The 19,279-nt window shown below is 36.0% G+C and overlaps 1 protein-coding gene across 2 annotated transcripts in view; it reads right to left on the bottom strand.

Annotated features, from left to right (window-relative positions):
- PRPF39 (pre-mRNA processing factor 39) overlaps positions 1-18,880 on the bottom strand; it is a 1,439,843-nt gene extending 1,420,963 nt beyond the window's left edge. For both annotated transcript variants that reach the window (XM_044074271.1, XM_044074272.1), the window contains exon 1: positions 18,734-18,880. The gene's annotated coding sequence lies outside the window, so the exon portion shown is untranslated. The remainder of the gene's footprint in view (positions 1-18,733) is intronic.
- Positions 18,881-19,279: the final 399 nt, after the last annotated feature.

Raw genomic sequence — 19,279 nt, forward strand, 5'->3', positions numbered from 1 at the left:
GTCAATGTTTATACTAACTGCTTTCAGTTTCTCTGTGAGAATTCTGTGATTTGAAGATTCTGAGGTAACTCAAGGACATTGTGCATAAGACAGCCCACATCCCAGATTGTCTCTCAACATTTTGGCGGAAACTTATTAAAACTAGCGACAAACATTCATTTAGCAGTGTAAATGCATCTAAACATGACAGAACCTCCACAATGTATTCCACAGATCATCACAGCCTCTATGCAAGTGAAATTAAACTCAAAATTACCAACAAGTAATAAAACTCAGCATTCTTCTCCCAACTCAATTTTCATACAAATCCTATTATTCACTGTGCCCACACAGTCAAAAGCATTTCTATATATTAATAAAGAAAAGAAAAGAGTAGAAAATAAAAGGGAGTGAGGCAGAAATAAAAAAATGTAAGAGAAAGCTGTAAGAAGTATATACAATGGAATGTTACTTACTGTTTATATTAATAGAGTTAAAAATAAAACATATTATTTACTCTTATTTAGTTCTGATTATTATTAGTTAAAGCATGACAGATTATTTACAAACAAGCATAAGCAGTATAATCAAGAAAGTATAATTAGAAATAGCATTTGAAGAACTTATAAACTTTTACAAGAAATAAATATGTTATTATTCTATTAATGATATTTTCATTACTGTTCTCTCCCTGCCCTCCCCCACCCTTTACCCACTACATAATCTAAATAGAATGTCATTGTTTAAACAAAGAAAATAATAAAAGAAGAAGGATAAAAAAATGTATCAAATTACTAACCTTACTTTTTTCAGAAAGAAAAACAAATAGAGTCACAGCCTGCCATTAAATCCTCAGGCATTTTGACTGGTTATGAAACAAAACATTTCTTTGCACATAGAGAATAACTGATTTAAATCTTTTCCAAAATATTTGCGGCTTTCTGGAAATGCAGGAACTATACTCAAAAAGATTAATAATGAACTAAAATGATGAGAGAGAAAAAAAACATATAACAAATCATTTGTTTTTTAGTCTCTTCTTCTTCTCTGAAGTCTTCCAGAAAGCTTCAGTTGCCAATCTCTTTAATGAAGAACTAGCCCATTCCATTTCTTCTATTTTATCCAAAATCCTTTTTTCTTTGACAAACAGTAAAGCAGAGTCTAAATCATCGAAGACCTTAGGACCATCAGGAAGGAAGATTTTAAGCTTGGCAGGAAACAGAAGGTATGTTTTAAACTGTGCTTTTAAGCTCCCTTATTAGTGGCAGAAAAACTTTTCTTTTAGCAATTACCATGGAAGAATAGTCATTGTCAAAACGCACAGTTGTCTCATTAAACTTAACAGGAGCTTTAGCCCAAGCAGATTTAAGAACCATCTCTTTATCAAAAGATGATAGAAATCTAACTATAACTGATCTAGGATAGTTTAGTATTAGCTATAGATCTATGTGCTCTTTCGATACCAAAAGAGAATGCTTCTGGTAAATCTAAAGTTTTAGGGAGCCATGTTGTTAAAGAAGTAATATTGTTACCTTCAATATTTTCTGGCAGTCCAAAAATCCTAATGTTATTGCGCCTAGATCTATTTTCCAGGTCATCCAGCTTTGTTTGTAAATGTGTATTTTGTTTCAGCAGAAACTCAATGTTGATTTCCTGTTCTTGTATTTTATTTTCCATGTCATTCACAGCTTCTTCTATGCCTGTCATCTGGATCTTCTGTTGTTGCAGGTCCATATGTAACAAGTCTATTTGTTTTGTAGTTTTTCTATGAAAGTGTCTATTTTAGTATCCATTTTATCCATCTTAGCAGTAAGTTGCTGGACTATAATTATCAGAGACTGAAGTTCTTTCTTGATGCTGGAGTCTTGAGAATTTGTCTTACTGGAACTCATTTCAGACTGATAAACTGACAGGAAAATTTCCAAAGTAATTTCTGACAGGAATATTATTAAGATTTCCTTTCTTTTTTAGATATAGTTCAAGAACTATATAAAACAAACATATTTAGAAAGAAAATTACTTCAAGAATTAATTTTTTAAGTAATTAATTCCTGTCAATGTAATGAAATTGGTGGAGCTGAAGAAATCTGCTGCTATCCTGTGTTCATCCTTGGCCACCACTGCTGATGGGTCTTGATGCAAGGAAATCATTTGATTGAATAAGCTGGGAATTTAAAAAGTAGGGCAACACATAATCTGCATTTCCTGATAAAGTTTATTAGGAGGACATATGAAGGGTCTCCAAGAACCTGTATTTGAAAAGAGGAATAAGGTGGGGTGTCCTCTTTCCCATTTATTTGCTTTACATTTAGAGTCATGAACAAAGACAATAAGGGACTCAAATTCATGCATATAAAAAAAAAAAAGATACAGTAAATCAAGAAATCTTAGCTTTATTTGCAGATGACATTACTTTGTACTTGATAAATCTAGAAAATATTCTGGAGTTGTGGAACATTTTGAGACAGTTCAAAGGCTGTAAGCAGTAAACTATGTACCCACACAAATTGGTTCAGCAGTCTACGTGACACAAGATGAAATATTTAGGTGTATGGACTAAAGATTCTATTACGGCAGCTAAGGATATGTCAGAAAGACAAAAATATAATATAAAAACAAGCTGGAAGCTCTTTATTATGAACATGGGTAGTAAGACACATGCAGTGAAAATCTCTAGCCCCTTTAGTTTATACAGATCAGGCACTTTTTTTTAAATCAACCACAGATGGTGATGTGGACCATAATCAAAAGTTGAAGGAATTTATTTAGAAGGAAAAAGTTGTGTGGGATAAGCTGACTCTCCCCAAAGAATAAGATGGTTTAGGTTAACCTGACTTGAAGGGATATTCTACATCTATGCAACTACATCTATATACATAACACAAGCAGGGAGAATGAAAAGGGGATGAAGATTAAATGAGAAAGGGGGTTCAAATAGTATGGAGACAGCAGGGATTTGGCTGTAGGTCATAAAGGAGAACCACCATACAGAATATTATATTAAAAAATAGCAGAAAGTATTCCAAGACCAGAGCAAAGACAGGAATGGAGAAGGGAGATGTCACCAACTCCGATGACTAAGTAGGGGTATATAAAGCAGGCAAGAAGGGGGTGGAATTTACTGGAGAAAATTACTAAGGAGCCAAGGTGTTGAGAACAAAAAACTAGAAAGGGGAAGTTAACAGCAGGTCAAGAGGAAGTTTGGACTGCAGGTTACAGACCGCCTTCTCTACAAGGATTGAGAGAGAGTATATATATATATATATATATATATATATATATATATATATATATATATATATAGGCAGAAAAGGGATCACTGAATAAACACCAGCTCTGGTAGATTTTAGTTAAGTCTACAGCAAAAGTTGCGGTAAGAAAAAGGATAATTAGTAGGGCATATGAAATATTGTAGGAATCAGAGGAGGTTAGAAAAGATCATAAGAGAAAATGGAAAGGCAATACACAAAACACATCTGTATTCTTCTTTCGGCTGTTCCCATTAGGGGTCGCCACAGCAGATCAACTGTTTCCATTTCTTCCTGTCCTCTGCATCTTGTTCTCACACACCAACCACCTGCATGTCCTCTCTCACCACACCCATAAACCTTATCTTAGGCCTCCCTCTTTTCCTGTTACCTGGCAGCTTAATCCTTAGCATCTTTTTCCCCAATATACTCTGCATCCCTCCTCAGCAATTGTCCAAACCAACGTAATCTTGCCTCTCTGGCTTTGTCTCCAAACCTTCCAACCTGGGCTAACCATCTAATATACTTATTCTTAATCCTGTCCATCCTCGTCACACCCAGTGCAAATCTTAACATCTTCAACTCTGCCACGTCAAGCTCTGACTCCTGCCTTTTTGTCAATGCCACTGTCTCCAACCCATATAACATAGCTGGTCTCACTACCCTCTTGTAGACTTTCCCTTTCTCTCTTACTGGTACTAGTCTGTCACAAATCACTCCCGACACTCTTCTCCACCCAAAACCAAAAAAAAAACTCCTGAAACTCAGAATCCACAGAAAGCAGGCACACCGGAATAATCCAGGAAAGGAACTTTTATTGACTAAAGCGCTTTTCGTACGTACAATGTACGAACTTCAGAGAAACAGAATGTTTAAATAAATCCATTTAAATACCCTGCTATAATCAGCCGATACTACACCCCCATTAAACATGTTAAAGGCGCAACAGTTCATTCACATTCACTCATAAATCGACATTACAAAAACTGTTCGAAATGATTAAAACATAAATGTATTCATATATATAAAAAATATATATCATACATAAATAATGTAGACATATATCTTAAAAAATATATATAAAAAATTTAACGGAATTTTTTTAAAGAATGTATCCCAAATTCATACCTCCAAACATAAATATGTTAAAACATAAAATACATATAATAAACTACCTCAAAATAAACATATTCAATTTCTATCTATTAATGCTTCTAAGCTTCAAAAGTGCCATAATAGAGCATAAATCATTCAAACCAGGCCAATTATAAGAAAATAACCTTATCTGCCATATTAATTCTAATTTTTCCAACTGCAATTCCAAGGGACCAACCCCAATACTTTGTTTTAATTGGTCCAAGACCCAAAACTTAAAAGGTTTGTGTGGGATATTCATGCACATGTTTAGCCAAAGCATTATCCATTACACATTTTTTAATGTTATAATTGCGTTCGTAGACTCTCTCTCTAAGTCTCCGAATAGTCTTGCCCACATAAAAACATGGGCATAACTGACATTTGGCCACATATACCACCATTTTGGAATTACAGTTGGTTTTAAATTTACTTTTCAAATTAGAATTATTAATGTTAATCAAGTTTCCAACCAACATAAATTTACAATAAGGGCAGGAACCACAACTGCCCATACCTTTATTAACAATGTTCCATAACATTATTAGTGATACCTTCAAGTAATTGTTTGAAGTTCCTGTCCCGTCTATTCGTACATTTAGGTACCATGCCTACTTTACCAACTATATCTTTATTTTCTTTTATAATATTCCAATTCTTTAAAATTATACTTTATATAAAAGCAAAATCAGAATTGAAATTAAGAGTCAAACTGTAATCAAAGGGAAGAGAGTTATTCATATCAAATCAGGGTATTTGCAGAATCTAATACAACTATTTCAGGTGACACTATATCATTATAAGCATCCGCTCCATGCCCATTAACTACAGGTTTGTAAAAATCCCTATTTCTCTTAACAAAAACTTCTCAAAAACTCAAATACAAGAAACTTACATTGGAAATAGACTACTTCAATGAATGTTTAAGACTGCAAATAGTGCCTAAGGGGCTATGGATATGACAATATCCTACTGGTTTAGTCCCTAATTCCTCGTTTCATTTGGATTTAATTAAGCTGTTTAATAAGCAAGGGTTGGAATTAATAGAAATTATGAAAATTAACTATACTTTAATGAATGAAGAACTTAAGTATAATATATCCTTGTTGGATACTCAAATAAAGTCACATCCTGATTTTTTCAGATATAAATTTGAGTATTCACGTATTTTTGAAACTATTGACTCCTTTATTAATAAAAGCTAGGTTAACTAAAAGTAAAAAATTACAGAGGGACTGTCAACAATATGAGCAAGGAACAGCTTATCCAGTCCCTCCACCTGCCGCAGCAATGGAATATGTACAAGTTTAGAGGGGAGAGGAATGGGTGTATCCCTACTCAACCTTTAACTACACAATCTTGTACTAATTCTGAGGGTCAGTCTAGTAGTGTAAAACATGATATAATTTCTTCCTCTCCAAATTTTAATACCCCCTGGCCTTTAATATCTACTAATAGTAGCAATAACAACGCTACTATAACCAACGACGACGAGGGTTTAAGAAGAAGTGAACGTTTGCTGAATCAGCCTAAGATTAATTTTCCTTCAAACAATGCTCAAGGAAAATTTAAACAATCGGGTTTTCAGAGAGGGAAGTCTCAGGGCAAATGGAACCAGAGGAAAAAATTCAACAAATGGAAGTAGGTGTTGAAAATTAGAGACAGTCCCCCACATTATTAAAAACTCTGAGGGTGATTTCTCATAAACTATTCCTCTGTTTTTGTTTCCACTGATTTGGCTAACCTTTTAGCAAAAGGTCTCACTTTTGTGCCTATGAGAAATATGAATATTACCAACTGTATTTTGGACTTGAAAATGTATGTTCGGAAGTTAAATTTGGCAGTCTTATTAGGAAATACAGTTATGCCAAATAGTAGTCAATATAAAGTTTCTAGTACTTTTAATCCACCGTTACATAATTCTTTATTTGGGTTTGAAAAAATGTGTGAACTCGATCTTAGATATATGCAGTACATAGGAAGGAATAATATTAGTAAGAATAATCTTTCTGATGAGGAAGTCGAATGGATTCAGTACTTAAAACTGAAGTACGAATAATGAAACCAGATAAAGGCTGTGGCCTGGTCTTTATGGACCAAATAGATTATGAGAATAAAATTGAGCTTATGCTATTATCTCTGATTTTTATGAACAGGTTTCCTTAAATGAATATAACCAGGCCATTAATAGAGTTAAATCGTATATTAATGACTTATTTATAGAACAGAGGATTGATATGGACTTGTACAACTATTTAATTATGCCTTCACCTATAGTCCCCATATTATTTGGGATACCAAAAATACATAAGGACCTGATTAATCCACCATTCAGACCAATTGTTAATGGTAAAAATAGTGCAACTTATGCTTGTGCTAAAATGGTGGATGGGATGCTTAAAAAATATGTTAACCTTGAACCAACTATATGTAAAGATCCCTGGTCCTTTTTGCAAAATATTAATGATTTTTCTTACAATGAAAATGACAACTTACTTACAATAGATGTAAAGGACCTTTACACCTCAATTCCACAAAATATAGGAATTGAATGGGTTATCTTAAATTTAAAAAAGATAAAAGGTGTCCCGTCATCGGAACTTTGGCTTACAGAAGAATTATTAAATATAGTTTTAGCCCATAACTATATTATTTTTAAAAATAATTTTTACCATCAAAAGAGCGGAGTGGCTATGGGCTCTCCCTGTGGTTCAAGTTTTGCCAATTTGGTTATGAGCTATTGGGAAAAACAACATGTTTTTGGTAATGAAATTGTAACCCCCAAAATTATTTATTACACTCTATATTTGGATGATATTTTCATCCTTTTGAGGGGTAATAGGGAAGTGGCCGAATCTCTTGTCGATTACTTTAATTCCAACACTGACTTCCTTCATTTTACTTTTAATTTTGAAGAAAAACAGATTGCTCATTTAGATGCATTATTAATGAAAAATAATCTGATTCAAAAATACGAAACAAAAGTTTATAGAAAATCTTCCTATTCTAACACGTTTTTGCATTACTCTAGTGCCCACCCCTTGTATCAAAAGAAGTCCGTGATTAAAGGACAAATGGTTAGGGCTGCACGGATGACGATTTTCTAGATGAATGTAAAAAATTAAAAAACATGTTTTTGAGAAGAGCATATCCCATTGAGTTCATTGAAGGAAGTTTAGAAGAAGTTTTTGAAGAGAAATAGGGGTTTTTACAAACCTATAGTTAATGGGCATGGAGCGGATGCTTATAAATGATATAGTGTCAACTGAAATAGTTGTATTAATACATTTATGTTTTAATCATTTTGAATAATTTTTGTAATGTCGATTTATGAGTGAATGTGAATGAACTGTTGTGCCTTTAAGATGTTTAATGGGGGTGTAGTATCAGCTGATTATAGCAGGGTATTTAAATGGATTTATTTAAACGTTCTGTTTCTCTGATGAAGTTCATACATTGTACGTACGAAAAGCGCTTTAGTCAATAAAAGTTCCTTTCACGGATTATTCCAGTGTGCCTGCTTTCTGTGGACTCTTCTCCACCCACTCCATCCTGCCTGTACTCTCTTCTTCACCTCTCTTCCACACTCACCATTACTCTGAACTGTTGATCCCAAGTACTTAAACTCATCCACCTTCGCCACCTCTACTCCCTGCATCCTCACCATTCCTCTATCCTCCCTCTCATTCACACACATATACTCTGTCTTAGTCCTGCTGACCTTCATTCCTCTTCTCTCTAGAGCATATCTCCACCTCTCCAGGGTCGTCTCCACCTGTTCCCTACTCTCACTGCAGATCACAATGTCATCTGCAAACATCATAGTCCACGGGGACATCTGTCTCATCTGTCAATCTGTCCATCACCATTGCAAATAAGAAAGGGCTCAGAGCTGATCCTTGATGTAATCCCACCTCCACCTTAAACGCATCCGTCACTCCCAACGCAGACCTCACCGCTGTCACACTACCCTCATATATATCCTGTACCACTCTTACATACTTCTCGGAAACACCAGACTTCCTCATACAATACCACAACTCCTCTCTAGGCACCCTGTCATATGCTTTCTCTAAATCCACAGACACAATGCAACTCCTTCTGACCTTCTCTGTACTTCTCCATTAACACTCTAAGAGCAAACATCGCATCTGTAGTGCTCTTTCCTGGCATGAAAGCATACTGCTGATCACTAATCATCACCTCCCTTCTTAACCTAGCTTCCACTACTCTTTCCCATAACTTCATGCTGTGACTGATCAGTTTAATCCCTCACACAAAACACATCTGTATGGCTCCCAAGTAGGCAAAGACTAGAAGGATTAGGATGTTTGCCTACAAGTGTTTGAGCATGTATTTTTAGATCCCAAGCAGAAGTCAGAGAATTTTTCCTCGAGAAAACAGGAAATGCTGAAGTGTGACAGAAAACAGAGTAGTAATTGGGAATCTGTCTTCTAGAAATTTAACAGGTTGGTGTACTGTAAAATATTTGTCAAGAAATTTTGGGGAAGCAAATGGCAGCAGCAACAGTAATAATTATTTGGAACTGGGACACAGAATATGAATTGCCCAGATTTAGTAAGGCCTAAATTTAATGCTATTGGCCACCAAAAAAGCAATTACTAGAAAATTAAAGTCAAAATCTAAATCAACTGTAACCAAGGTAATGAATGTTGTAAATGAGATAAAAGAACTGGAGGTGAGATCTTTAGAAAAGGAAAGAACAACTCGCATAGAAATAAATGAAATCTACAGAAACAATACATGTACAATAATATTCAGAAAGGGGAGTGGGAAAGATGAGAAAATGTTGACAGGGAGACTTCATGTGCAGAAAAACAAAGTATAGTACAAAGAAAATAACAGCTTGAAGGGAATGGGTTTAAGTCATGTTACCAGTTGTATGGTGCTTACAGGAGGCTTGGCTTCAAAATTAAAATGTTTTTAAGCTGGTTACTGGGGAAAAAAGACGAAAAGACAAACAACACTGAAGGCTTGGTAGGATGGGAATGACTATCATTAGTGGGAGTGATTCCTACATGCAGGAGTCTAGTGCTGTCACAGTAGAGTGAAGTTTATTCCTGCGGGTAAATAAGGAGGAGTTTTGTGAAACTATGATCTTGGGTTATACACAAGTGTACTTTCTCAGTGAAGTGTTCTGTCAACTTTCCACAGCTAATATAAATAAACCCTTAGAGATAGGACTGAACTTGTCATATACAAAATCAAAAGTTACGGTGTTTGATGCATCAAGTATTATTTTTGCAATTAATTCTGTTGATAAGTATAGCCTCTTGGAAATGTGGTGGAGGATGAAAACAACTGGACATGACAAAGCCAGAAACCATAATGCCTCACTAACTACATTATATGCTATTATTTTTCCATACCAAGTGTGGCAACAGGAAAATCTTGTATCCTGTTTAAACAAGTTGTCAGACAAGGCTCACAGGTGGACCACCTATGGTGAAAATTAACATTTGTAATATTATAGACAGCATAATGTAAGCATGCAGATGTTCCCCTAAAGAAATATGGTGCTTCTGATTGCCCAGAATGCTTTGTTGGTATACATAAATCACTATTATACCCATGACCCCCCATTATTATTCCAAAACGTGCACGCTGATTAGCCAGCGTGCCAGTTGTAAATCGAGTTATACTAATGGAAAAAGGTCCGGTCGCCCGGACTTTTTTCCATTAGTATAACTCGTTTTTTTAAAACACTGTCTCGCTATGTTAAACCCATTTAACATAGCGAGACAGTGTTTTAAAAAAAAGCAACGGAGAAAGCAAGATCTCCGTTGCTTTTTTTTAGTGTTTCGCTATGTTAAATGAGTTTAACATAGCGAGACAGTTTTAAAATAACGGACATCTCCGTTGCTTATTTTAAAGCTGTCTCGCTATGTTAAACCCATTTAACATAGCAAAACACAAAAAAAAAAGCAACGGAGATCTTGCTTTCTCCGTTGCTTTTGCCCACAGCTCTGATGTACTGCGCAGGCGCGCAGTACATCAGAACTGCCGCGGATGCCAGACATCTGCGGAAGGGCAGTAAACAGGCATTATACTATGCCATTATTTAAGAAAAGTAATAGTTTCTTTTCTTAAATAATGTCATATATAATAACCCACTTCTGGGTGTGGGTAATGATGTATTTACCCACGGTTGGCTTTGTTTGGTCCCGAGGGCGAACCACGCCAACCGTGGGTAAATCCAGCATTACCCACACCCAGGCGTGGGTTATTGCTATAGTAATACCCAAGGTGACATTATTTTGTGGGTGTGATCATAAAAAATGTCCACAGTAAAACTAAAATATCAAAAAGTGTCATAACCTTTGTTGTACTTACAGCTTTAATACTGGGAGTAAACCCACAAATTAAATTCATTTTAAAAACACAGATGCAACAGAAACATGACAATACACTAAAGCAAAGAACCTTTCCCTTTATTGCAAGGAAGTTAAACAGTTTATGGAGTGGTAGGAGGTAGTGGGTAAGGACTAAGGTGTGTCTTTGTTTAACTGAAAGTTTTTTCTTCCTTCTGAAGAACACTGTTGTAATTTGCCCAAAGGAGATAACTCTACAAATAGGGTGTGGCATGGAAGGAGGTATAACAGGAAGCCATACTGTAGCTGTGTTGTCACAGTTCCTTTGCCTAGATCTGCAGGTGTATTTGAGCAGTCAACAAGAGAGACCTTTTTAGATCAGAAAAGTAGGGAACTGACTTTTCATTTGTGGGCAAAGATACGATGATGAAAGGTTAGGTTCTGGTCAAGCCAGGTAACTACATACATTCGTAGCTAAACCCATCTAGCTCTCTGTCCCATTCCCCAATCTGGTATCCCTTCTCTCAATCTGACAAGCAAAACAAATCTTAACCATAACAAACCACATGCTACAAAATAGCAATTGGTTTGCTACAGTTATAATACTACCCCTCACCAAGTGTGCCACGAAAGCAATTACAGTATCTGCATTCTGTTCCGAATGCCTGAAATGCACTAAAGATCCATCGGCAGCAACTGCAGATCACACTTATGCCTAGAGTGGCTGCTTCCTTTGCTCCACCCAAAACTAAACAAAAAAAATTACATATGCAGTGTAATAGACAAAACACACAACTACACATCTGCACTCCCCCCTCCATAACAAGATTCATGATCTGATCCCTAGACCCTTCTCCAACCAATGGCCAAGGCTCATGTGCAGATTCCACCTAAAACTAGTATAATGGAGCTTTAGAAAATTCTGGCAGAAATAATCAGTTTTCAGCAGGGAATATTACTTACAGGTGGGGACAGGAATTTGATTTATAGCAGGAAAGATGTGTCTGGGGGCCCAGAAGGAAAAATACAACAAAGAAGGGTAGATTCTTGAAAAAAATTTATGAAAATATTTGGCATGGAAGATGTGAGTTCAGCAGCAGGAGTTCAAAGAGAATTTATATATTATTCCGAAGATACAAAAACTAGGCTAGGCAGAACTTACAGTTCACAGGAACATGTGCATTTAATTGAAAGTTTTGATACGCATCCAATAACTATTTCAGATCATATGCCAATAATAAACTAAACAAAAAACACAGGTTAATGAAATAAAAAAGAAACACTGGCACTTTCCCAACTATCTGTTGAAAAGAAAGGAACTTAAGGAACGGGTAGTGGAAATTATTCAGGAGTTATTAAAGAAGACACATTTCTTCTGAAAATATAGCTAGGGAGTGGGATAGAATTAAAGTGGAGTTTAAAAATAGGGTGGAAATAACACTAATATATGGTTAAGAAACAACAAGAACTATTTAGACGGACTGACAAAGGGAATCACACGAACAAGAAAAGAAGCAATTGCAGAATTCTAAGCCGAAAATAAAGGATTATCGATAATATGCATGAGTTCAGAAAGACTGCTGTTAAGCAACTTTTTTGATAATGCCAGAGCACAAAAACTTTTAGCTCAATGACTCAGGCAACAGAAATTAGAAAGGGTCGTCACCAACCTTAGGGAGCCTATAACAAGAGATCCTGTAGAGGTACTTGAAATATTCCAGAAATGTTATGAAAGTTTGTATAAATCAAAGAAATATGAAGATAAAGAAGAGGCACAAATGGAAATGTTTACTGAAGAATTAAATAAGCCAAGGTTAGAGGTAAATGAAGCTCAATTACCAATAGTTACGATAGGAGATGAGACAGAAATGGTGATGTATTACCAAGCCACAGAAAAATCCATAAGAATAACTGGTATTCCTGTGGAAGCCAGGAGGAAAAAAACTGAAAGATCTGGAAAGTTTTGTTTAACAGTACTTTAAGAGAAGGAGAAGCACCAACATCCTAAAAGAAAACACTGTAGCTGCAATACCTAGAGACAGTAAGACCCATCAGATCCAGCTTCAAACATGCTAATTTCAGTCCTAAACCATGATTATAAACTGTTTAAGTCTATAATGGATAAAAGAATGCAAAGCTGAAGCTAAAATTGATAGACATGATCAATGTGGTTTTGTGGAGGCAAGGCAAACATCTGACAACATAAAACAAAAGACTGATGATCCAGAGGGAAGCTGAATGTAATAAAATACCACTGTCGGTGGGTTCTGATGCAGAGAAAACATTTGACCAAGTAAGCTGGGAGTTTATGAGCAAGGCAATGGAAGCATTTACTTTCCCTGATAAAATTATAAGGTTGATTAGCAAAATACAGGAGGGAATCTGAGGTGAAAAATAAAGTGGGTGAGTTCCTCTCTGATGATTTCTGTTTTGAGCAGAGGAACCAGGCATGGGTGTCCGCTTTCCCCTTTATTTGCACTATATTTAGAATCACTGGCAAAGAAAATGAGACTCAGAAATTCAAGGATATAATTAGTATGATAGTCAAGAAAACCTCGCTCTATTTGCAGATTATATTATTTTATACCTGATGAAACCAAGGACATTTCAATGTTGTGGAACATTTTGAGGCAGTTTCAAATCTTATTTGGATACAAAACTAATGAAGCTAAAACAAAGGCAATAGCTGTAAATTATGTACCCCCACACATACTGGTTCAGCTATATCCATATTACGGGGGACATGATAAAATTACGAGTATGGATTAAAAAGGATTCTGGTGCAGCAAAGGATATGTGTGAAGAGGAGAGAGAATACAAAAATTGGAAGCTGTTACATGGACATAAAGATACAAGCAGTTAAAATGTTTTTAGTCCCTTTAATTTTATACACAGGTCAGGCATATTTTTTTTAACAAACATAGAAGAAGTTAGGGATAGCAATTAATAAAGAGCTGAAAGACTTTATCTGGGAGGGAAGACAGCAAGAATCAATTGGGATAAGATGATTCTTCCAATTAAACAATGCAGTTTGGGATTACCTGACTTGGAGTATTTAAAAGCTACACAGTTAAGATTCCTATATGCAGCACAAGCAGAAATCTATAATTCAAGGTGGAAAGGAATGATGAAACAGGGGGGAAGCTCAAGAAACAAGGAGAAACTGGGATTATGGAGGCAGATCCTTAAGGAGAATAATAACCACACAGAATATTATACTCAAAGTAGCAGAACTAAGACAACGCAGGAATAGAGAAAGGAGATTCTGTTGCTAGGGATGACTGCATTTAGGGATACAGACAATTGGCAAAAGGGGGCTGGAATTTACTGGAGAAACCGGTTAAAGAACCAAGGTACTGGGAGCATTAGAGGGAAAGGTAATAGAATGGGAAGAGGCCAAGAATTTATTTGGACTGCAGGTTAGAGACTGCCTTCACTATCAAGGATTGATATCAGAATATAGGAAAAGAGAAAGAAATAGAGAGATCCTAAGTAAAAGACAAGCACTGGTAGAGTTTTTAAAAGACTTTGTAACAGAAGCTGCTGTTAAAAAAAGATCAGTAGGGTACACAAAATATTGCATGATTACTACAGGAATCAGAGGAGGTTAGAAAGGATTGGGAAGAGAGACTGGATAAGCAATTCACAAAGACTGGGGGGATATACGTTTGTCTCCCAAAAATGCAACAAAATGTAGAAGATTTAGGATTTTTGCTTGGAAATTTTTACAGATATATTTTTATACCCCAAGTAGACTCCAAAAAAATCTTCCTCAGGTAAGACAGCAAATGTTGTTGTAATGGGGAAGAAAGAGGTAATAGAGAACATATTTTCTGGGAGTGTAATGAGTTCGCAGACTTTAAAGACTCCCTGTAGACTGCTCTGTCAGCTACACCAATTTGCTCACCCAGTATCACGAAAGAAATTATTTCTCTGAGCTATGATACAGAATCGGAATTGCCTAGACATACTAAGGCCTTGCTAAATCTAATTACGGTGGGTGCCAAAAAAGCAATTGCTAGAAAATGGAAATTCAAAGTTTAAACCAACTTTACTAGAAGCAATGACTATAGTAACAGAGATAAACAACTGGAACTGGGATCTTTAGGAAAGTGTAGGAGCAAATTACAAAAGAAAAATGGGAATTGTGGGAACAATACACGCAGAGGAGGAAAGAGGTTTAACAGATGGCAGGATAGATGGCAGGATATGAATGAGCTATGTAACGGCTGACTGAATAGATTATAAGTGATGTGTAATGTACACAACTACATTTATGTCAACATGGTTTGTCATATAGAATGTTTACAACTAATATGTGAATAGTTTGTTTTCATTTATATAAATGGATGATTGCCTATATCACATTTATTCAAGATGTTTCTTGTAAAAGGTTAATCTGCAGAAACCTGCCTAATTGCAAACATATTATGTATACTACATGTATGTACATATAAGTAGTTGGAGTTCTGATTCAGGGTGTTTGCTGAACCACTCTCTCCTTTCCACTCCATGAAAACGAGAAAAGGGCCTAAACTTTCAAACTATTTCTAATCTTTCCCTTCCCCTGTTAGTAGAACAACTTATGCTTTTGTTCAATGGGAAAGTCTGACTTTGCTGACAAATAGCCCCTTTTCAGTGGAGGCCCAGGAAAAAAAGCTCCAAATGCATCCTGTCAAAAACAGTACAAATGGGATGAAAAATAAATACACAAAACATGCAAATTCACTAGACATTTTCAAGAAATGCAAAAGATAATGATACTACATTAGGGCTAGCCATTCAGTAATGTAAACAGTCAATGTGACCAAATCAGAGAGAACCAATGCTCGATGCCCTGGCCAAATTACCCCTAATAAATACCACCTCAGGTTTACTTTCAACAGTGACCACTACGGTAGTGGGACTAATCCAGTCAACAAAGGACATATAGAAATAAATATTTCTAAGCATTATAAATTTGACAGGGTTGGCATGTAGACAGAACCTAAAAGCATAGTGCTAACAAATCCACTACTTATGAAGAGTAGATTCAGGTAGGCAATAACTGGGAAAAAAATTTGAAAGGTTGACAGACCATCAGAAGATAAGGTATAAAGCAGTATGGTAGTGTGACGTGAATGGGTATAAACAGAAGAGGAAAGTTATTTTCAAACTGTAAAGTTATTGTTTAGTGGTATGTTAGATATATACCCATACGCATCATACCACTCAACTGTCCAGATTATTATATATTTCTGGTCTGTTCCTCAAAATTTGTGTTTTTTCTTGCAAATCACTGCGGAATTAAGTCATTAAATAATGATGTACATTTCAGTTTCAGACTTCATACCCTAAGTGCATTCTAATGCAAATCCTGTAATTCAACTTTCTAAGTTTATAAGAACAATATTTAAAATCTGTGCCTACTATTGGTTGGGCCTTTGCCCCCCCCCCCCATTTGTTTTAGGCTTTGTTCAGATTTCTTGTGCTAAAAAGGTATGGAATGTCAAATTCTACCGTGCAGCTTAGTGGGTCAATAAGTAGCGCACATCTCTAACCAACTGGCTCAGTTTAGTGACATTTGTTCTACCCCCCTACCCCATTAAAAATGTTCTTTTTGGAATACATATATTACGGACCAACTGGCTCAGTTTAGTGACATTTGTTCTACCCCCCTACCCCATTAAAAATGTTCTTTTTGGAATACATATATTACGGAGTTGGTATAATTTTATTTGCTTTTGTTTACAGGGAAAGTCTGTCTGGGAAGAATACCTATTTTCAAAGAAGGCTCAGAGAGAAAAGCTCCAAAAACAAGGATAGAAATAAATTTTTGACAATTCAAAAGAAAAAAAAATGTAAATAGACATTATTTGCAAATTATTTCTAGGCAGACGGTCAAACGTTATTTACAAAGCATATCAGATTACGAAAATACATGTTTTCAAGAAATTGCAAGTAAAATCAAACATACTGTATGAATACACTTACATGGTATCCACGATGGACAGAGTTAGGTATGCATACTTCAAAACTTAAGAGTGGTACAACTACACAGTTTATTAGTTGTCAGGGGATACTTTAGGGCAGACTTAAATTATTACAGTTTATTTAAAAGCCTTATGCGGTTTTGAAGTTTGTTCCATGCCTTGGAAATGGCAACAGAAAATAGCTAGGCACCATAACCATTTGATTTATTAGCAGCAGTTAAAGTTCTGAAGATCTTAGGGCTCTATTTGGTAAATGCCACTGGATAAGATTTGACAGAAAAGGTGTTTTAAGTGGCTGGTGAAGCACTTTGTGTGCTGCAAGTAGATGGGAGAGGTTAATGCGTTGAGAAATTTCAAGCCAGCTGAGGGTACAGAGTGCTGTGCAGTGGTGGAAGCGGTTTGGGAGGCTTCAGGCGAATTTGCAAATTTTGTTGTAGGTACTTTCTAGTTTGTGTTTGGTGTAACAGCGGGTATTTGTAAATATTTCTGAAGAGAAGGGAGATGGCAATTTTTTTTTTATTACAATCACTTAAACAGGTTCTTTTGTCTGTTGAGAGAACCTAGTTTGCAGCAAGTCTTTTTCAATGCAGTGTCAAAGTGCAGACCTAATTTTAACTTGCTATCAACGATAACTTCACAAGCATACGGTACAGGGCTTGGATTCTCACCTCCAAGGGCAATAATGGCCCGCAAGGGCAGCTAGCCTAATACATATCCACTCACCTACATGAACCATACCTCTCAATCTCTTAGCCCAAAAAATCTGGACAAAGTCATAAATAATGGGGGGGGGGGGGGGGGCAAAAGCCCCAAAACTTAGAAAGCTGACAGAGTAACATGTTTTTGATTAGCATGAATTTTCTGGCAGGTACCAATTCTGAAACTCCGATGTCTGCATTTATTTTCTGACTTCAATCCTCAATAATATACCAAAAAACAACTTTATGAAAATAGACCAAACATATGAGGCAAAAAAAATCTGAATACTCTGCAATAATCTGGACAGTTGAAAGGTATGAATTGTGAACCTGAGTCACACTATTATAAGAGATTAAATAAATGCTGTCCACAAGCTAAGAGTTAACTTTGTACACTAAGCACTCAACCTCACTACATTGTAGGTATATCAGTAGTGAGTATGTAAACAAGCAAATAATCGTTCAAAACAATTTACTACTAGCAGCGGGTTTGCATTTTTTTTTTAAATGCCCACAGTGGGGAAACCGATGGTGATTATGAAACTTAGAACTACCGCATTAGTAGCTTCAGTTGCCCTCCCTGTTTCGCCACAGGATTAGGTCAAATCCCCACCACCATTAAGTCATCCATGGTCGCACCATTTACGGGTAGAAGAACGGAGAATCCCAATCTTCAAACTTACGCAGTGCAAAAAAAAATTTCACTGACTTCAACAAGTTTTTACAGTTTCACTCAATCCCAATGTATTTCAAACATAGAATCAATGTGTTCTACAGCAACAAGCTGAAGTTAAAAAATATTGTCTGTCCTAAATCTTCAAGATGTTTGCCATTTTCCCAACAGATCCTAGCTGTCCAGACAGGTACAACCAAACAAAAAGAACAGGTGGTAATCCTAACAGCAAGCTTTTTCCGGACAGACATTTCTCCTTAACGAAAACAAGTAAATAAATAAAATTTATAACAATAAACCCCAAACAATCCTAATTATCAGCTACCAGGTTCTACTGGGCAACATGAAGTGTTCTTAACCACTCATATCATTAGCCTTGACTGCTGTAAAGGGGGAGGGACTAAAACTCTTTCATTCAAGTAAACCTGAGACGCACGTTAGCAAGACAGAACCCGAATATCAAACATATGCTGTACAATAAATAAAAATAGTAAAAATAAATAATAGCAGTGACATTTACAGGGAACAAAAATCATACATTAATAGATTCTCGCTCGGTTTCTTAAAACACTTGTACTATAACTGAAAATGAAAGCTCAAAGGCCTACAAAATACAACGATGGCATAGCCAGTTGTCATCATGGTATCTGTAGAATATTCCACGAGCGATGGAAAAAAAATCAAAGGTTTTACTCACTTTCTGCCATAACGAGTGTTCAAGAAATTCAAGTACAAAAACAAACTATTCCAATGGACTTCCTACAGCCCGTTTGAAAAATACTTAGACATAGCGATAACGTCTGTGCGTTAACGCGTGCGCAGATTTGCTAGCCTACAAAGCAGTGTTTGAGCATGTGCAGGCGTTTCTTTGGGGGGGGGGGGTCAGAAATACTGTGGGTTCGGTATACGTATTGTTCTACTGCTGATCGTGATTCGTGAAGATGTTTAGGATAAAAATGGCGAATTACACTTAATAAATGATGAAAACAAGAGTTTTGGACTTGTTTTATTTTAACAAATGCATGTTTATTCACATTCTCTTATTTATTCATTTATATTTACCCTTTGCTGAAAAAGTTGGTCTCGCTAGGCTGGTAGCCTCTTGCCTGGACACACTAGAGGTGGTATGTATAATACTAGGGGAAATTTGGCCCTGACTTTAGGGAAATTCACCTACCCTTTTCAATAGGTACCATGGGATCCTTTACATTCACATTAGCTGCCACATACTCAGGCAGAGGGA

Source organism: Protopterus annectens, chromosome 6.part0 (assembly GCF_019279795.1).
Source record: "Protopterus annectens isolate FY-2018-M chromosome 6.part0, PAN1.0, whole genome shotgun sequence".
NCBI lineage: Eukaryota > Metazoa > Chordata > Ceratodontiformes > Protopteridae > Protopterus > Protopterus annectens.